This window comes from Nicotiana tabacum, chromosome 8 (genome assembly GCF_000715075.1).
Source record: "Nicotiana tabacum cultivar K326 chromosome 8, ASM71507v2, whole genome shotgun sequence".
Lineage (NCBI taxonomy): Eukaryota > Viridiplantae > Streptophyta > Magnoliopsida > Solanales > Solanaceae > Nicotiana > Nicotiana tabacum.
In genome coordinates this window covers 73,568,861-73,587,254 of record NC_134087.1, presented here as the reverse complement: position 1 = coordinate 73,587,254, position 18,394 = coordinate 73,568,861, and positions in this window count along the sequence as shown.

Below are 18,394 nucleotides of genomic sequence, written 5' to 3'. Positions count from 1 at the left end.
TCTTGATTCTTGACCTGCTCGCTTGCGTTGACCTTAGATTGGATTTTGATACTCTTTAAAGAAACGATTATGACTCAATTTCACTTGCTTGCTTTCCTGATCTGAAATAGAGAAGATGAATCTTGAGAAGCTGGGTTACTGACACATTGTCAAAGTTAACTCCAACTATCATGTGATCGAAAAACTTCTTCCTTCTGATGAGAAACTGAAACTGCAAGCTTTAATCTTCACTTGTGCCATACGTCCGAGCCTACAAAACCATCAAAGACAAACAAAAACGAACAAAAAAAAATTCTGCCCCAGTCTGGCACTAGAAAATTTTTGTGAGTTATTAGAGAAATCTGTAAATTATCTAATTTATTGAAAAGGCAGACAGAAATAGTAGTATAAACTAGCTAAAAGAGATAAAATTTGGTAACGAATGATTGTGTAACCAGGGATCGGTATCTCGTACTACTGAAAGGAAATGTAATCAGGGGCTGGTACTTTCTCTTACTAGAAGGAAATAGAATCGGGTGTTATCACCATGTATTATTGATAAAGTGTTGAATCCTTTTAGGTGAAAAAAGGATCGATCTGAGTTAAACTGTATTAAACAACCTGAGCGAAGATTACTTCTACCCGAAACTACGAACTGGATCCCCCTAGGCGAAACGGTTCTACCTGGGTTAAGCTACGTAAAACACCCTGAGCGAAGATTACTTCTACCCAGAACTACGAACTGGATACCCGGAAATGGTTCTACCTGGGTTAAGCTACGTAAAACAACCTGAGCGAAGAGTACTTCTACCCGGAAACTAGGAGCTGGATCCCCCTAGGCGAAACGGTTCTACCTGAGTTAAGCTACGTAAAACACCCTGAGCAAAGAGTACTTCTACCCAAAAATTATAAGCTGGATCCCCCTAGGAGAAACGGTTATACCTGGGTTAAGCTACGTAAAACACCCTGAGCGAAGAGTACTTCTACCCGGAAATGGTTCTACCTGGGTTAAGCTACGTAAAACAACCTGAGCGAAGAGTACTTCTACCCGGAAACTAGGAGCTGGATCCCCCTAGGCGAAACTGTTCTACCTGAGTTAAGCTTCGTAAAACACCCTGAGCAAAGAGTACTTCTACCCAAAAATTATAAGCTGGATCCCCCTAGGCGAAACGGTTCTACCTGGGTTAAGCTACGTAAAACACCCTGAGCGAAGAGTACTTCTACCCGGAAACTATGAGCTGGATTCCCCTAGGCGAAACGGTTCTACCTGGGTTAAGCTACGTAAAACACCCTGAGCAAAGAGTACTTCTACCCGGAAACTAGGAGCTGGATCCCCCTAGGCGAAATGGTTCTACCTGGGTTAAGCTACGTAAAACACCATGAGCGAAAAGTACTTCTACCCGGAAACTATGAACTGGATCCCTTAGGCGAAACGGTTCTACCTGGGTTAAGCTACGTAAAACACTCTGAGCAAAGAGTACTTCTACCCAGAAACTATGAGCTGGATCCCCCTAGGCGAAACGGTTCTATCTAGGTTAAGCTACGTAAAACACCCTGAGCGAATAGTACTTCTACCCAGAAACTATGAGTTGGATCCCTTAGGCGAAACGGTTCTACCTGGGTTAAGCTACGTAAAACACCCTGAGCAAAGAGTACTTCTACCCGGAAACTATGAGCTGGATCCCCCTAGGCGAAACGGTTCTGCCTAGGGTAAGCTACGTAAAACATCCTGAGCGAAGAGTACTTCTACCTGAAAACTATGAGCTGGATCCCCCTAGGCGAAAAAGTTCTACTTGGGTTAAGCTACAAAAATGGGAGGCGTGAATAATATTGATGCACGCTAAAAACAGAAAAATGGAGATTTTAAGGATCTTACGTTTGGTGACATTCATTTTTTTTTTGGGTTTTTTATTTCATAGAATGCGGGAAAGAATTTGGAGGGGACTTCCCTTTTGGATTGATTATTGCTGCAAAGCTCTTTCTAGCCCTTGCGCAGTTTCTCTTTGGTTGCACCTGCTTCTCACAAGGTTGCTTTGGATCGCACCTATTTCATGTTTTTAAACAAAGAACAATTGTTAGTTTGAAACGGTGGTTGGTTTTGTGGCCTTGATTATTTTGATCACTTGATCTCGGCCCTTTCAACTGAAACTAGTTGCTTCCTGAATATCGATTGTCTTTCTGACTCTGGAGAAACTCTAGCTTATCTAGACTTTGTCATGATGATTGGTTGGTGGAACTCAACCTTTTCGACTTTATCTTGCCTTCGTAGGCCTTTTGCTTCTGATTTCTTTTTTTTTCTTTTTTTTTTATTCTTTTTTTTCATCATTTTTTTTCTTTTCTTTTCTCCGGAGCATTGGGGAACTTTCGGCTCCTCAAACTTTGCTGCAACGGCTAGTCGCGTGGGACTTAACCTTTTCCAATTTTATTTCACTTTCGTTGGCCTTTCTTTTCTGGCTTCTTTCTCCCAACTTCAAATTCAGAGCATTTGGGATGCCTTGGCTTTTTTCAACTCTTTGCCGAGATGGTTAGCCACATGAGACTCAACCTTTTCAACTCCATTTGCCTTTATAGGCTCTCCATTTGATTTTCTCTTTCCAAGAGTTTTGATTTCGAAGCATCAGCCACCATGGCTAGTCGGGGTCGACTTGATGCCCGTACGAGGCTTGGTGCCTTTATGCACATTAGCTTGCGCCAAATGAGAACCCTATAAATCAGTCTTGCTATCATTTCTTTGTCTTAGATCTGAAACAGTGTTAGACCGAAAGGGATTCAAAGAAAACAAACAATGGAATGGAGAATGAGTTTAAAACAAGAAGTGTCCCTTTCGGGTAAAGGAAAGAAGGACTTATCTGGAGTACATGCGGACTTCAATGAACATGACATGCCTTTTGGACTGGATATCTGATTTGTGTAAACCTCCGACTCTCAGAAATTCATCACAATGTTTTCCTCAAAATCGAGAAACCTTGTCAGGACTCTGTCGGTGCCGATGGCTGTGAGGATCCTTTTTTTGATCAGGGGTGCCCTTTGCGGTTTTTCACGAGCTGACCTCTCTCATTTTTCTTCTCGCCTTATAGTGCTCTTTACGAGTTTTCACTAACAAGACTCTCTTATTTTTCATTTCTCTTCTTACCATCACCTCATGGTGCCCGTGTGGGTTTTCACCAATAAGACTCTCTCATTTTATTTCTCTCATTTTTATTGCATCGGATCAAAGTAGTCGTATTCTCTGATCCTTAAACATTCTCACTGATTGATCGGAAGGACTTGAAAGGATTTGGGTAAAAATGATTTGGATCGAATTACAACTTTGGAACCATTCAGGCGGGATCATCGCCGGACCATTACAACATCTGCCCCAGTTTCACTTTTGGGGGAATTTGGATTTTTATTTTGGTGTGACTGAACCCCAGAGAGAGGTTGCCTACGTATCCTTTCGGAATCAAGTCAAACGTAGTTCAGGGTGACTTGAACTTGTTTTCATTGATATTTTTTGTTTCATTTTTCATTTCATTTTTTTTGCTTTTTTTTTCAATAACACCTTTAGGTTCCAAAGAGGGTGATCAAAGAATGGGAGCCAGCTCAAAGGGTTTGCAAAGGGTTGATGGTGTTTGGGTAGTGAGAATGAAAGTCTCTGTCATCCTAATTGGAGAATATTAGTACTATATGGAGGATCCAACATAGTACCTTTTGACTACATTTGCATTGACAGTTATTTCAGGGACATTTCCTTCGATGTGTCCCAAGTACAACGCACTCTTTTGGCAGTACTCTTGTTGCAATGTACGGACCTTTCCAATCCGGGAACCAATTTTCCTTTAGTTGTTCCAACTCTTTGTTTTATTTCCTTAAACTTTATCTTCATTGCGATCTAATCCTTGATTCATTATTTCGAGGCCTAACAACTTTCAGGATCTGGGCATGAAGTCCGCAAGCATGTCATATTATTGAAATCTGCATTTAACAGAACTAAAAAGAGAATAAGAAAGAAAAATGACAAGATTAAGAAAAGAGATATTCCTGGAAAATGAAATATTAATTTCATTTGATTTTTGATTTTTTTTATTTGATTTTTTTTCAATTTTTTGAAGATAGAAGGGTTTGCATCAGAAAGTAAGACAATAAGGTAAAACATCTGGATCACACCCTGAGATAATCCAGATGCAGAAAGGATAGCAAGACTAGCCACTAAGACTCCCGTTTGATGGGGAACTTTCATGTTTGGCGACCATTTTTGGCTTTTCTTCTATCTCGGCAAAGGCTGCAACGGTCTTCGGTGCCGGATCAAATTCCTCAGCTTCACAAATCATTCTGACCATTGGCCCAATGTTGTGGGCAGGCAACAGATTGTTCGTCACATCAGAAGCTTCTTCATCCCGAAAAACGATTCTTTCAGTTTTAATCAAATCTTCAACTACCCTTTTGAGGGTCCAACGGTCCTCTGTACTGTTTCCCACTGCTCTAGAGTGGTATTCACATCTAGCATCAGCTCGGTGCAAGGGGGACTAGGGGTTCGGCCATTTCGGGGCCACTGGCTGCAATAGATCTAGCCTGATTAGCTTTTGGAACAAGCTTGAATATGATTCACCAATAGGGGTGAACTGATTCTTTATGAAAGGCTCTCTTGGACGAGGATTGTATCAAAGATCATTTGGTTGGGGATTATATGGAGCTGGGTAAAGATGTGCATTTCTGGGAGGTGGAGCTCGGTTTTGTGTATAATGTTGTGGCCGCGTGCAAGGTTGCGCGTTCATCACTGCATAGCAACAAAACCAACCACCTGAACAGAACTTGACTAATTTGCTCACACCACAACCTCGTTAGTTTTGAGACATTTAACACATAGGAAATCGCACGTTGGGGATGCAATGCAACTAATAGTTAAACATTTCTACCATGTGTTTGAACGGTTGCATGTTTCATCCCGGCCTTAACTAACCCTTTAAGTATGCACCTCTTTTCTTTTATTTCTACCTCTATTTAATCACTCTTGATTTTTTTCGTCTCTGTCGCTTTTTATTTTTTGGCATTCTCCTTTTTTTTGTCACTCTTTTATTTTTTGTCACTCTCTTTTTTTTTCTTTTCTTTCTTTTTCTTTTTAGTTTATTTTTCCTCAGTTAATTCTATGGTTATGATCGAATCCGATGGGTATTGCCTACGTATCATGACGCCGCATGAATCAGATCATTACGTAGTTCAGAAAAAATCAGGAATAAAGTACACAAACTAACTCTCATTTTTTACTCATATACAAATAACTCCACGAAAGCTCCTAACAAGGAAAATGATTTTGGATTTTTTTTTGGTAGAAAGAAAGGATTCAAAAGAAGAAAGAATTTTTTTTTTTTTTAGATTTCAATTTTTTATTGAATTGTTGAAAGTGAGACTTATAAAGAAGAGCGATTTTTTTTTTTGGAATTCGATTTTTTTTTCATTTTGTTTTTGGAATTGTTGAAAGAAAGAATTAAAAAAAAGATTTTTTTTTTCATTTTTAAAGTTTCCTTTTTTTGGAATTTTTCGAAATAAACACTTCAAAACAAGAAATAAAATATTTTTGAATTTCGAATATTTTTTTTCAATTTTTGAAAGAAAAACTTCTGAAGCAGAAAAAAAATATTTGGAATTCAACAATTTTTATTTTGGAATTTTCGATTTTTTTTTTCATTTATTTATTTTTTTGTGATTTTTGAACAAAAAAATCTGATTTTGATTTTTTTTTTTGTGGAAGAAAGACTTATAAAAGAAAAAAGAAGAAAATATTTTTGAATTTTTTTTTTGATTTTTTTAAAAATTGGGATCTCTATGAAATTATTTTCTAAAGAAGAAAGTAAACGGAAATATATTTGAATTTTTTTTTTTTGAAAATTGGGGGCCGAAACCGATGAGGTTTGCCTACGTATCTCACATCCGATGAGAATCAGACCCGCGTAGTTCGGTAAAACTAGGTACCTTTCTTTTAATAATTCTGCTACACTAATTTTCAAAAGTCGGTCGACAATGCAAGTAAGCCTTCCAAATGATGTATCAAGTAGCACATACGTGAACATGATGGTCTCAAATAGGATACCTGTCTTATACGGACCCGACCCTATGCCGAGTTTCGCTAAGTCAAATGCATGTGATGCACATAGAGCGAACCTACTAGGAAAATCCGGTATGAGGTTTGTTCTCCTAGGTTTAAATCTTGGTGGAAAAGGTATCTAGACTGGCTTACTCGAGCGGACAACTCGAACCGAGGAGGGTCAGTGTACCGGTAGCATTGCTTTCCGGCTTAACTGGTGGTGCTCCCCGCCTAAAATAGGTGTGACTAAAATCCTTCACCGGGTGACAAACACCTCGGCTATCTCAAAGAAAGCGGACTATGTCAAGCAAATGCCCAATTTTAATTCAAGAAGACTCGGAGGGGGTGCGTGGGAAGACAGTTTATATGTACCGTTCAAAAATATTAAAACGGTAAAAAGCAAACAAATAGCACATTATACCCAAATAAATCACAGTATATACAAAATTAATAAAGCCAAATAAAAGTCAACATGTACAAGCTCGAATTTGGTTTTTCCCGGCAGAGTCGCCAGAGCTGTCACACCCCTTTTTACCCCTCCAAAAAATAAGTGTCAAATATTATGGATTGTGGGTTAAAGAGCTTTTTCAACTAAAGTGACAAATTTGAAGTAGGGATTATTTTATTTACAGAGTCGCCACTTGGAATTGATTTTTACTGGTGTTCCAAGTCACCTTTTATTTGAATCCCTATTCAAAGGAAGGTTTGACTCTATTATGATTGGTCTACGAAAACAAAGTCTGGGTAAGGAATTATGTTGACCGGGGAGAAGGTGTAAGGCATTCCCTGAGTCCCATGGTTCTGGCACGGTCGCTTTATTGACTATATTTGGCTTGAATTAAACTTGGATAAACTGTGATTTATTTGATTTTTATGCTTTTTTATGTCCGTTTTTATTTATTTTTTAAAAAAAATTAAAGAAAAGATTTGAATAATAATCTACAACTTAACTAATGAGAGAAAATTATTGTTATGAGTACTAATTTAAAAGATGAGACTAATGAGAGAAAATTATTAATTGACATTGCTTAAAACTAGTAAGATGTGGGCTTGTCTTGACATTGAATGAGGCAGCCCACTATTGGATTGATGGAGTCAAATGGGCTCATGTCCAAGACAAAACATGAGCCCATTTGCTTTTGGACTTTAAATCTGCAGATATGGCCTTTTAAAGCTATGTTACAGATTTGGCCCTATCTTGCTATTTGCAATCCGTAGCCAACTATTTACAAAAATAAGTTTACAGATTGTCTTTCTAATCTACAACTTAACTACCTTACTAAATAAGTATTTTTTAAGAGATAAAAAAAGATTATTGGGACTCTAAAATAATAATAATAATAATAATAATAATAATAATAATAATAATAATAATAATAATAATAATAATAATAATAATAATAATAATAATAATAATAATAATAATAATAATAATAATAATAATCATAATAATGACAACAAAGGGACAAACATGGCTACAAGGGTTCAAATTTTAATATATATGCTCCTTTCAGACAACCAAATGCCAATGGAATTATATCTAATGCTTTGCAAAAATAAAAATAATTAAAGATGCTTAACACAATTTAATTAACTAACATATCGTTATAACATTATCAAACATTCAAGAGCACATAAAAATGAATTACAATAGAAGGATGAAGCTACTAATATTTCCCAGCGTCATTATCTTTCATTCCAACTCGATTTTATGAGTTTACATGGTCCGAAAATTACCAGGACAGCAGAAAGAAGAACAAATACAGCAGAGTCAGCTCTTTCCAAAATCAACAGCAAAACAATTAAATGGGCAGCAACAACAACAAAAGATAGCGACAACTGGCAGATTCAAACCCAAAAAAATAAACTAGAAATACCCCAGCAAAATTGTACAATTATGTAACTTCAGAAAAATCTTTCAAGACTACTCTATTTTCCTTAAACAAGTTTTTCACTTAAGAATCAACTCACAAAAGCTGCTAAGGGATATTATAGCTACTGATTTTATTTTTTTATTTTTTTGTGTGTAGAGCTCCCTCAGTAAGATGGAGTGTCCTCCTATATATCAAAACAATCAGCTATTTCAAAAAATTAAAAATCAATCTTTTTGACAGATTTTTCTACAAAATCTTCTCTTAAATTCAAAATGCCAGACTTTCTGGTTCAAATCTTATCAAGTATTTCAAACAAAATCTGCTCTCCACTATTCAAAGACAGACTTTTATTCAAACATTATCCAAAGATCTACATTTTCTTACCAAACAATTTGACTTTTGAGTGTTGTACTCAAAGAGTCTTGAAGCAGTAAATAAACAACCAAACAAATACCATATACTCTTAAGTATTTTTCACTACCTCACTTTTATCAACACAAAACTATTTTACTACTTCAACAAGTGCAAAAACAGAAAATTTAACATTTCAAACTTCAAAAACTAATGCTAAAATAATTAATAATAGACAAAAATAAAATCTGAAAAAATAAAAATAAAATAGAAAAAAACAGCCACAAAAAAGAATAGGATTTTTACCATTTTATAATTCAAGTGGCCGAAAAAATGATGGTATGCCCAAAGAGGGGGTTCGGGGAGGTCGCCGGAATTTGGCCGGATTTTGATCGCCGGATTTTCAGGGTAAAATTGGCATCAATAGCTAGGTCTTGAGGAGCTCTATCCATTGATGTAGGTATTGTGGGGCGGTAGTGGTTGGAGCTTCAAGAATTTGGGCAAAAAAGTGACGGGAAAGTTTCCTAGATCTAAGATTCAAGGAGTTTGAGGGATTTTTGAAGGATTTGGTTTGGAGATATGGAAAGAGGAAGTTGTGGAGATTACATGGTGTGAATTTGGAGGTGTTTGGAGGTGGTCCGCCGGCAACGACGATTTCCGGCCGGCGGCGGTGGGCGGAGCTGGGGCGGCGTAGAGAGAGTGAAGAGAGAGAGAAGAGAGAAGAAGGAGAAAAGAATTATGGGTGAAAATGAGGACAATTTTCAGATTTTTGAGGCTTTAAATACCTAAGCCAAGAGTGAATGAGATCCATTGGATCAAGATGGAATAGATGGGTATGATTTGATCTTGTTTCATTTAGTGAAACGACGTAGTTTCGAGGCAAAACTACGTAGTTTCAGACCCTTTCAATGGCAGCCCTTTATCTTGCACTCTTGGACACTTTTTCTTTCAAATTTGGCCAAATTTCTTCCTTAATCCTACTTATTAAACTAATTTTACACAAATAAATTAATTAAATAACTTATTCTAATAATCAATTAACTAGATTAATTCACCAACTGAACAACTAATTAATTCTTAAAATGCACAAATGAAGAAAGAACTATTTTTTTAGTATTTTATTAGAAGGAAATATGCAATTAAAGTCACAAAAATTGAGAAAAATAATTTAAATAACAAAACACTAATAACTTTAGGAGGTGTCAAAATAGTGCAAAAATTAGGTGTTCCCAATATAAAGAAGCAGAAATGGGGAAAACGGGGATACGATTCACGAAACGACCATCCGGATCGTTACATATGAACACTCTAGACTACCTACTCTACTACCCTAATCCTCGACCTCCATACCTTTCTATCAAGGGTCATGTCCTCGGTTAGCTGAAGTTACGTCATGTCTTGCCTAATCACCTCTCCCCGCCTTTTCTTTGGCCTACCTATACCTCTCTATAGGCCCTTCAATGTCAACCTCTCACACCTCCTCACCGGGGCGTCTGTGCTCTTCCTCCTCGCATGGCCAAACCACCTAAGTCGCGCTTCCCGCATCTTGTCCTCAATAGGAGCCACACCCACCTTATCGCGAATAACCTCATTTTTTATCCTATCTAACCTGGTGTGCCCGCACATCTATTTCAACATCCTCATCTATGCTACCTTCATCTTCTGGACATGAGCGATCTTGATTAGCCAAAACTCAGCCCTATACAACAACGTTGGTCTGACCACCACTCTGTAGAACTTACCCTTAAGTTTTGGTGACATCTTTTTGTCACATAAAACACCGGAAACGAGTCTTTATTTCATCCATCCCACCCCAATACAATGTGTGACATCTTCATCAATCTCCCCATCCTCCTGAATAATAGACCCAAGATACTGAAAACTCCCTCTCTTAGGGATGACCTACGAGTCCAGCCTCACCTCCCCCCCTGAGTCTCGCCACTGAACTTACACTCCAAGTATTCTGTCTTGGTCCTGCTCAACTTAAAACCTTTAGATTCCAGGGTCTGCCTCCATACCTCTAATTGCGCGTTCACACCATCTCGTGTCTCGTCAATCAATACAATATTATCTGCAAATATCATGCACCACGACACCTCCCCTTAGATATGGTGCGTCAGTACGTCCATCACCAGAGCAAACAAAAAAAGGTTGAATACTGACCCCTGATGCAACCGAAAAATGGTCTGAGTCCCCACCCGTTGTCCTCACTTGGTTCTTTACTCCATCATACATGTCCTTAATCAACCTAAATAAGGCAACAGGTACACCTCTAGCCTTCAAATATCTCCACAAAACCTCCCTTAGAACTTTAGTGTACGCCTTTTCTAAGTCGATAAACACCATATGCAAGTCCTTCTTTTTCTCCCTGTACTGCTCCATCAATCTCCTAACAAGGCGGGTGACTTCTGTAGTCGAACGCCCTGGCATAAACCCAAACTGATTCTCAGAAATAGACACCCTCTTCCTCACCCTTAGCTCTACCACTCTCTCCCATACTTTTATAGTATGGTTAAGTAGCTTGATACCCCGATAATTATTGCAATTTTGGATATCACCTTTGTTCTAATCGTGCCCCACCTCTACTCTTTGCGCATTTTCTTCGTTCTAAAAATGACATTAAATAACTTAGTGAGCCACTCCAAGCCTACCTTGCCCGCACTCTTCCAAAACTCCACTGAGATTTCATCCAGCCCGGTCGCTTTGCCCTACTCATCTTACGCATAGCCCCCTCAACTTCATCAACTCTAATCCACTTTCACTACCCAAAGTCACAACGTCTCCCGGAGAGTTCCAAATCACCCAAAACAATGCTCATGTACCTCTCCTCGTTCAAGAGACTATGGAAGTAGGTCTGCCATCTCCGACGTATAAGCACCTCATCTAACAAAACTCTACCTTCTTCGTCCTTGATGCACTTCACTTGGTCCAAGTCACACGGCTTTCTTTCCCGCGCCTTGGCTAACACGAACAACCTATTATCCCCACCCCGGTCCTCGAGTTCCTCAAACAATTGACTAAAAGTTACATTCTTGGCCGTTGTAACTGCTAGTTTTGCCTCTTTCTTAGCCAACTTTTAATGCTCCCTATTCGCCCTATTCTCCTACTCGTCTACACTTTGCACTAGCTTCAGATACGTTGCTTTCTTGGTTTTCACTTTTCCTTGTACCTCTTCATTCCACCACCAGTCTCCCTTGTGACCACCAGAGTAACCCTTTGAGACCCCTAATACTCACCCGTGGCTTCCCTAATGCACTGCGCAGTCGTGATCCACATAGAGCTTGCATCCCCACTACTACTCCAAGCCCCGATAGTCACTATCTTGACCCCCAACTCCTGCGCTTTAGCTTCCGTCAATGCTCCTCACTTGATCCTATATTGGTTATACATCGCCCTCTTCCTCCTCTTCCTCTTGATCTCAAGGTCCATGGACAGGAGCCTATGAAGGGTTGAGTGGTTCTCACTTGGGATGACCTTGCAATCCGTGCAAAGGCCTCTATCGGACTTCCTGCAGAGTAAATAATCAATCTGAGTCTCGGCCACCGAACTCCGGAAGGTGACCAAGTGCTCCCTCTTCTTCGGAAACTCGAGTTTGCTGTCACCAAATCAAATGCTCTAGCAAAGTTCAGAAAAGACGTTCCTCCTCCGTTTCTATCTCCAAAAACTAAGCCACCATGCACATCATCACCCCCCAGACGTCGCTCCAATGTGTCTATTGAAATCTCCTCCTATAAAAAGCTTCTCGGTATGCGGGATACCATGCACCATCTCATTAATCCTCCCAGAAACGCCTCTTTACTTCCTCATTCAAGCCTACTTGGGGTGCGTACGCACTGATTATATTCAAAGTAAAACCTTCAACAACTAGCTTAATAGTCATCAGCCTGTCATTTACCCTCCTAACCTCCACGCCTAGTTCTCGGAGGTCCTTATTAACCAAGATACCTATCTCGTTCCTGCCCCCACCCTCCCAGAATATCAAAGTTTGAAACTGCCCACATTTCGCACCTTATCTCCTACCCACCTAGTCCAGAAGAGACATTCCTCCTCCGTATCTCCTACCCACGTAGATGAAAAAATTTACTTCGTAATGATAAAAACATGCTTTATAAAATATCATCCATCTTAGATGGGACTTCTCTCCATTTTCCCAAATTACTATTTGGATGAGAGCCATATGTCATAATTAAGAATTAAAGGTTGAGATCTAATTATCCAAAACAAACTCCTAACAATGGTTAGGATAATAATATTTCCTTTATTTGCTCTTAAAATTTTTGGCAACCCCACAATTCTGAGCTAAAATATTATGTAATCCATATATATTTTGAGAAATCTCTTTTTTATAGCAAAAAATCTCTTTTTTCCTACTTTATTACGAGTTTTTTTTTGAACAGTTTTTCTTTTGTCTCAAATTCATAATTTTTGTATTTTGAGTTAATCTTTTGTTTTCTTTGTTGTGTTCCCTTTTTTATTAATCTGCTTAGTACTTTGTCTTTCCCTTAATAATTAACAAGTCAATGAGTGGTCCGCTTAATTTCTAACATCATATATATTTTTTAATTTAAATTTTACAAATACTCCCTTTAAATTTTAAATATCATATGTTAATTCAATTTGATGTTATTGTCACACTAAGCATTAGATGTTGATTCTTTCTCTTCTGGTAGGAATGTAGAAAAAAATTAAAAAATTAAAAACTCAAAAAAATAAAGAAAAATTCTTACTCAAAAAGGGGAAAAAAGTATTTTAAAAAAAAAACAAAAAAAAACTCGCAATAAAGTAGGAAAGAAAGTGCTTCTTTGAATGTATATACAAATTACATAATCTTTTGCCTAGAATAGTGGGATTGCCAAAACTTTTTAGAGCAAATAATATAAGTATTTGTTATTCTAACCATGATTAGGATCTCGCTTTGGGTAATTAATTCTCAATTTTTAATTCATAACTACGATATGTGGCTTAGGGCTGTGCACGGATCGGATCGGATCGGATTTAGCATATTTCGGATTCTAGAAAATGCAATCCGAATCCGATCCGAATTATATCGGATCGGATCGGATTTTAAAGTTTGGATCGGATCGGATTTTAAAGTTTGGATCGGATCGGATATCGGATCGTATTATTATGCCTCAAAGTTAAACTAATATGTATATTTTCTTTGTAAAAGAGGCAATACATTAAGAAAAATTCATGTTTATGCAATTATGAGAGTACTATGGTGTCAATATAGCTAAATCTAGCAATTGTAAAGGTAATAACTTGGAGGTTGATGTAAATTAAAGTGTAGTATTTATACATGTCCTAATAATTTCGGATTTCGGATTGGATTGGATTAAAATATACCAATCCGAAATCCGATCCGAAATCCGAAATTTTAATAAACATAATCCGAAATCCGATCCAATCCGAAATCCAAAATTCAAAATTGAATGGATCGGTTCGGATTTCGGATATCCGATCCGAATGAACAGTCCTTAATGTGGCTCCCGTACAAGTAGAAACTTGAAAATGGAGAGAATAAAAAAATAAAAGAGTTTCATCCAAATCTTATACATCTAAAAAAAAATTCACGAATACCGAAAACAAAGGAACGCCATCAATTTTCAGTCACGAATCCTTATAATCTTTCGTGCCAATAAACTTAACAATTGCCATGACAAAAGAAATAAAATATTATCATGGCGAAAAGCAACACAATTATAAACTCTTGTCCTCTTTTCTTCCTTCTAATTCTGAACATTTTCCTTTCTTTACCTCTCTCATATGCTACAAAAGATACCAATTTAACGGAGACAATGTTTCCAACAATTGAGGTAACTTAAGCCAATGACAATACCGACCCAATCTATTACATGTGCAGAGATTTTGACACCTATAATAAATTGACAAGGCTTGAACCAGGTACAAATTATAAATTTAACATCACTCAATTTGCTTTCCCTATGAGATGGTGTTATTTATACATAAATCCACGTACCCATGGGTTTTTTTGGGCTTATAATGTAAGATCAAGATGCACAAAATGCTTTTGGAGTGTCACGAATTTTCCATATTTGTATAAAGCAGGTCGTGTAAGATGGGAACGTGAAAAACTTTTCACCCCTTTTGGATTCAATATTAATGACTATTTGTTAAGGAACATTTGAAAATGTTGGATATCTGGATTCCAACATTTATGAAGAATTTCTTAAGATATATACGTAGACAATGTTATGATCATTTCATAAGTCTTCTATATAAAAAGAAGACAGAGATAGATTGGAATGTTGGATATATGGATTCTAAGGTATTATATTTATTTTATTTTTAAATAGGCGTTTATTATAATGTTTATGTATTATAAAATATCATTAGAATGAAATGATATTCCTGAATAGGGATGACAATATGGTGGGGCCGGGGTGGACCCAGAATTTTTACGCGACGGGGCACAGTATTTTGCTCTACCAGTATCCCCTAAGGTTTTTAGTGTCCAGGATGTCAATTGCTTTAAATTAACCATTTTCAAGATATATATATATATATATATAGGATTTCATCCAAAATTTACGGGGTCAGGTGACCCCTCACCCATACACATGGGTCCGCCTCTGGCGGGGTAGGGCGGGCGGATTAAGTCTTCCCCTACCAAAAAATTTCCCTACCCTAAACTGCCCCATATAAGTCCTTGCCCTATATAGACCTCGCCTTGCCCTTCCCCGTTTAGCTCTCTGTTTTCGACGTTACTTTGGGTATTGTATACTAATAAATAGGGGTTTAGTCATACATTTAAGTGTTTTAAGAGGTGTGAATGTAATTTAATCAAATCTATAAATGAATTCTTGCAATATCTTTTTAGTAGGGTGTGCAACTTTGAATTTCAAACTATTTAGTACCTTTTGAGAATACATATAAGTTCGTTTTGGTGTTTTTAAAATAAAATAGAGAAAGAAGCGTATAAAAATGAGTAAACATCTGTTTCATTTTAACGTTTTGTGATTATTGTACATTTAAAAGATATTATAATAAAAGACATTTAATTCAAATAAAAGAAATATTTGACGAGGTTATTTTTCATTTTAGATTAAAAAATCGAAAACCACACAGCATATTTTACAAAGTTATCACCATTCTTTTGCTTGGGCATGTTATTTCTTTTGAGATATACGTAGTTACACACGCAGAATATTACATATTCAAGTAAATATTTATCAATTTATAAAACAAAAGGAAAAATAAAAGTTACAGAAAGTAAGCTCAAGCTACCAAATGGCCCACTATTTGGACTAAGAGCCGATATGCCACCTGTTCTGCCCTATTAAATCTTTTTAAAATTTAAAGTTTGCCCTACCTTGCTCGCCCCGCACTATTTACTTATTCTCCTGTCACGCCCCGTTAAGTGCTTATATATGTTTTTGTTCATTCGTTCTTCTTCGCTAGTTCCTCTCAACTTTGCAACATGTAACTAAATTATGTAAATTTACAGCTATTGGATTGCACCTCTAGTCTTCCTTTCAATTTTACTTAAGAGATATATTATTCACTAATACGTAGCCACATTAAAAAAAAAAAACTTATGGAATTTACGACTATTGTGAACCTAAGCACTTGATTATTGGATGAAAAGAAAAGCTTATGTATTTGTTAAAATTTACTTTTCCTTTTAAAAGGATTGATCAGTGAAGTAATTTGATGTTTCAATGATGAAACTATAGGTGTTAAACGGGTGGGCCGGGCCGGGCCGTTTTTTGGATCCGTACGAGTTACGGGCCAGGCCGGTTCCGGGTTGATTCTTAACGGGTTCGGGTTCATCCGGGTAAAAATTGAACCGTACGGGTTACGGGTTGAGGGGGCTGGGCCGGGCTGGGTTTAGTGTATTTTTTAATTTTTTTTTTTGTATTTTGTATAACTATTTTAAGTTATATTAATATAAAGAATACAAGTAAGATGGAAAAAAATTGCACTTATAAATTTCAAGTGCTACATTTATTTCAAAATTCAAACTTACAAATGGAAAGGTTTACATTTAACAAGTAAATTAACCAAAAAAGAATAAATTCAAAGGTTTTGCATTGCCTTAGTAAGTTCTTCATAATCAATATGAACTGAGTGACCTTCTTCTGGAGTGTTAAATTCGGATGGGTTACCATGTGTTAATATATCTCCAAGTTCCTCGTCTTTTGGGCTATCAACATCTTCACGTCCTTGATTTCTTCGTTCCGATCTAATCCAATCTTTGAAACATACTAAAACTTCCAAAGCATTGCTTCCCAATGAGTGACGGGTGTCTCCAAGTTGTTGTCTTGCTTGGCTAAATGCACTCTCTGATGCAACAGTTGAAATTGGCACATTAAGCACGTCCCGAGCCATAGCGAAAAGAACACGAAATTGCTTTCCATTCTCATGCCACCATCCCAACGGTGAAAATTCCTTTGTGCGAGGCTCTTTTTGCTTCTGCAAGTAGAATTGAAGTTCATCAATGTTCCTGCTACTGGTTTGAGTGTTAGAAAATGTAGAAAAAATATTAAAACTATGAAGGTCTTCTTCATCATCCACAGTAGCAGAAGTGGTACAATGCATAGTGGGATTAACATTGCCTACATTAAGAGCAGCATCATCAATTACATTTGCATAATAATTGTATAATTATTGTAAATATTCATTTAGCTTGTTCATACAAGTATATAAATCTGGGGTTTCAGTTGGTCCAATCTCCATATAAGTATATAAAGCATTCATTAATTGGTGACAATCAGACATCTTAATAGAAAGATTTAAAATGACACCAATTAAGTAAATCGGAGGAATTGGAAAGAAATATTTTTTGAATTTTGCCTGCATTTTTTCAACAACATCCCTATATTTTTCTTTCTTCTTAAATTCAAAGAGTAGAAAAGAAATTTCAGCTATATGTACTAAAGCCATAGTAACAGTAGGGTAATATGCTCCAGAAAACTCAACAGTAGCTGTATAAAATTTATGTAAAAATTTAACAACATCATTAATGACCTCCCAAGTAGTAGTTGTTAACATACGGTTTGGATCAGTACAATGCGCATTAGCAACTTCAGTTATTGGGAATCTATATTTGTAGCAACATTTTAAAAATATATATGTATAATTCCATCTAGTAACAATTTCGTCTGGCATGAATCTAGGTTTAAGGTTATTCTGGACACACTTATTCTTAAATTCCTTTATTCTAGATTGTCTATTATTTCCTTGAATAACACCAACTACTCTTCTAACATGAGTAATCTCAGTTGAAAATAAATCAAGGCCACTTTTAACAATTAAATTATAAACATGACATGCACACCTAACATGAAAAATTTCATCAAGAGGTGGTTGCAAATGCAATTTTAATATTGAAATTGCGGCATTATTGTTAGAAGCATTATCAAAAGACATACACAATACTTTTTGCTTGAGATTATAAAATTCAACAACTTCACAAATAGTACTACTTATAAACGTAGCAGTATGACTCTGATCTTCATCATATCTAAAAACGATAATACATTTTTGCATACAAGTATTATCATCTATCCAATGACATGTAATTGTCAAATAATCATTTCCATTAACAACATGGCCAATATCAGAAGTTAGAGAAACTCTACAAGGCAGGTGGCTAAACAAATAACATATGTATGTTTGATATTGTCCATGAAGTCTAAAGATATCAGCTCTACAAGTACTTCTAGGGATACCTTTAAATAAAGGATTGTAAACCCTTTGAATATACATAATAAGATATGATGAAGAAGCAAAAGAAAAAGGTAGACAACCCAAAGCAATCATTTTTGCTAACTCCTCACGATCCTTCATTTTATCATATTTCACAAGACCACCAGTAGTAGGGTTTAGAGTTGATTGATTTCCATCTCCATCAGATCCCCATTCTATAGGATGCTCAATTCTCATATGTCTACTAAGTGTCTCAGTCCCCCCTAATTGACCCCCAGTCTTATGTTTAAAAGTATCATTACAAAGTTTACATTTAACTCTATCAGTACCTTCTATTTCCTCAAAGAATTTCCAAACCTTACTTCTTTTTCTACGATTACTAGTCGGGGCCACAAGTGGTCTACTACTAGCAACACGACCACCACCCCTGCTAGCAGCTCCAATACTACTAGGTGTA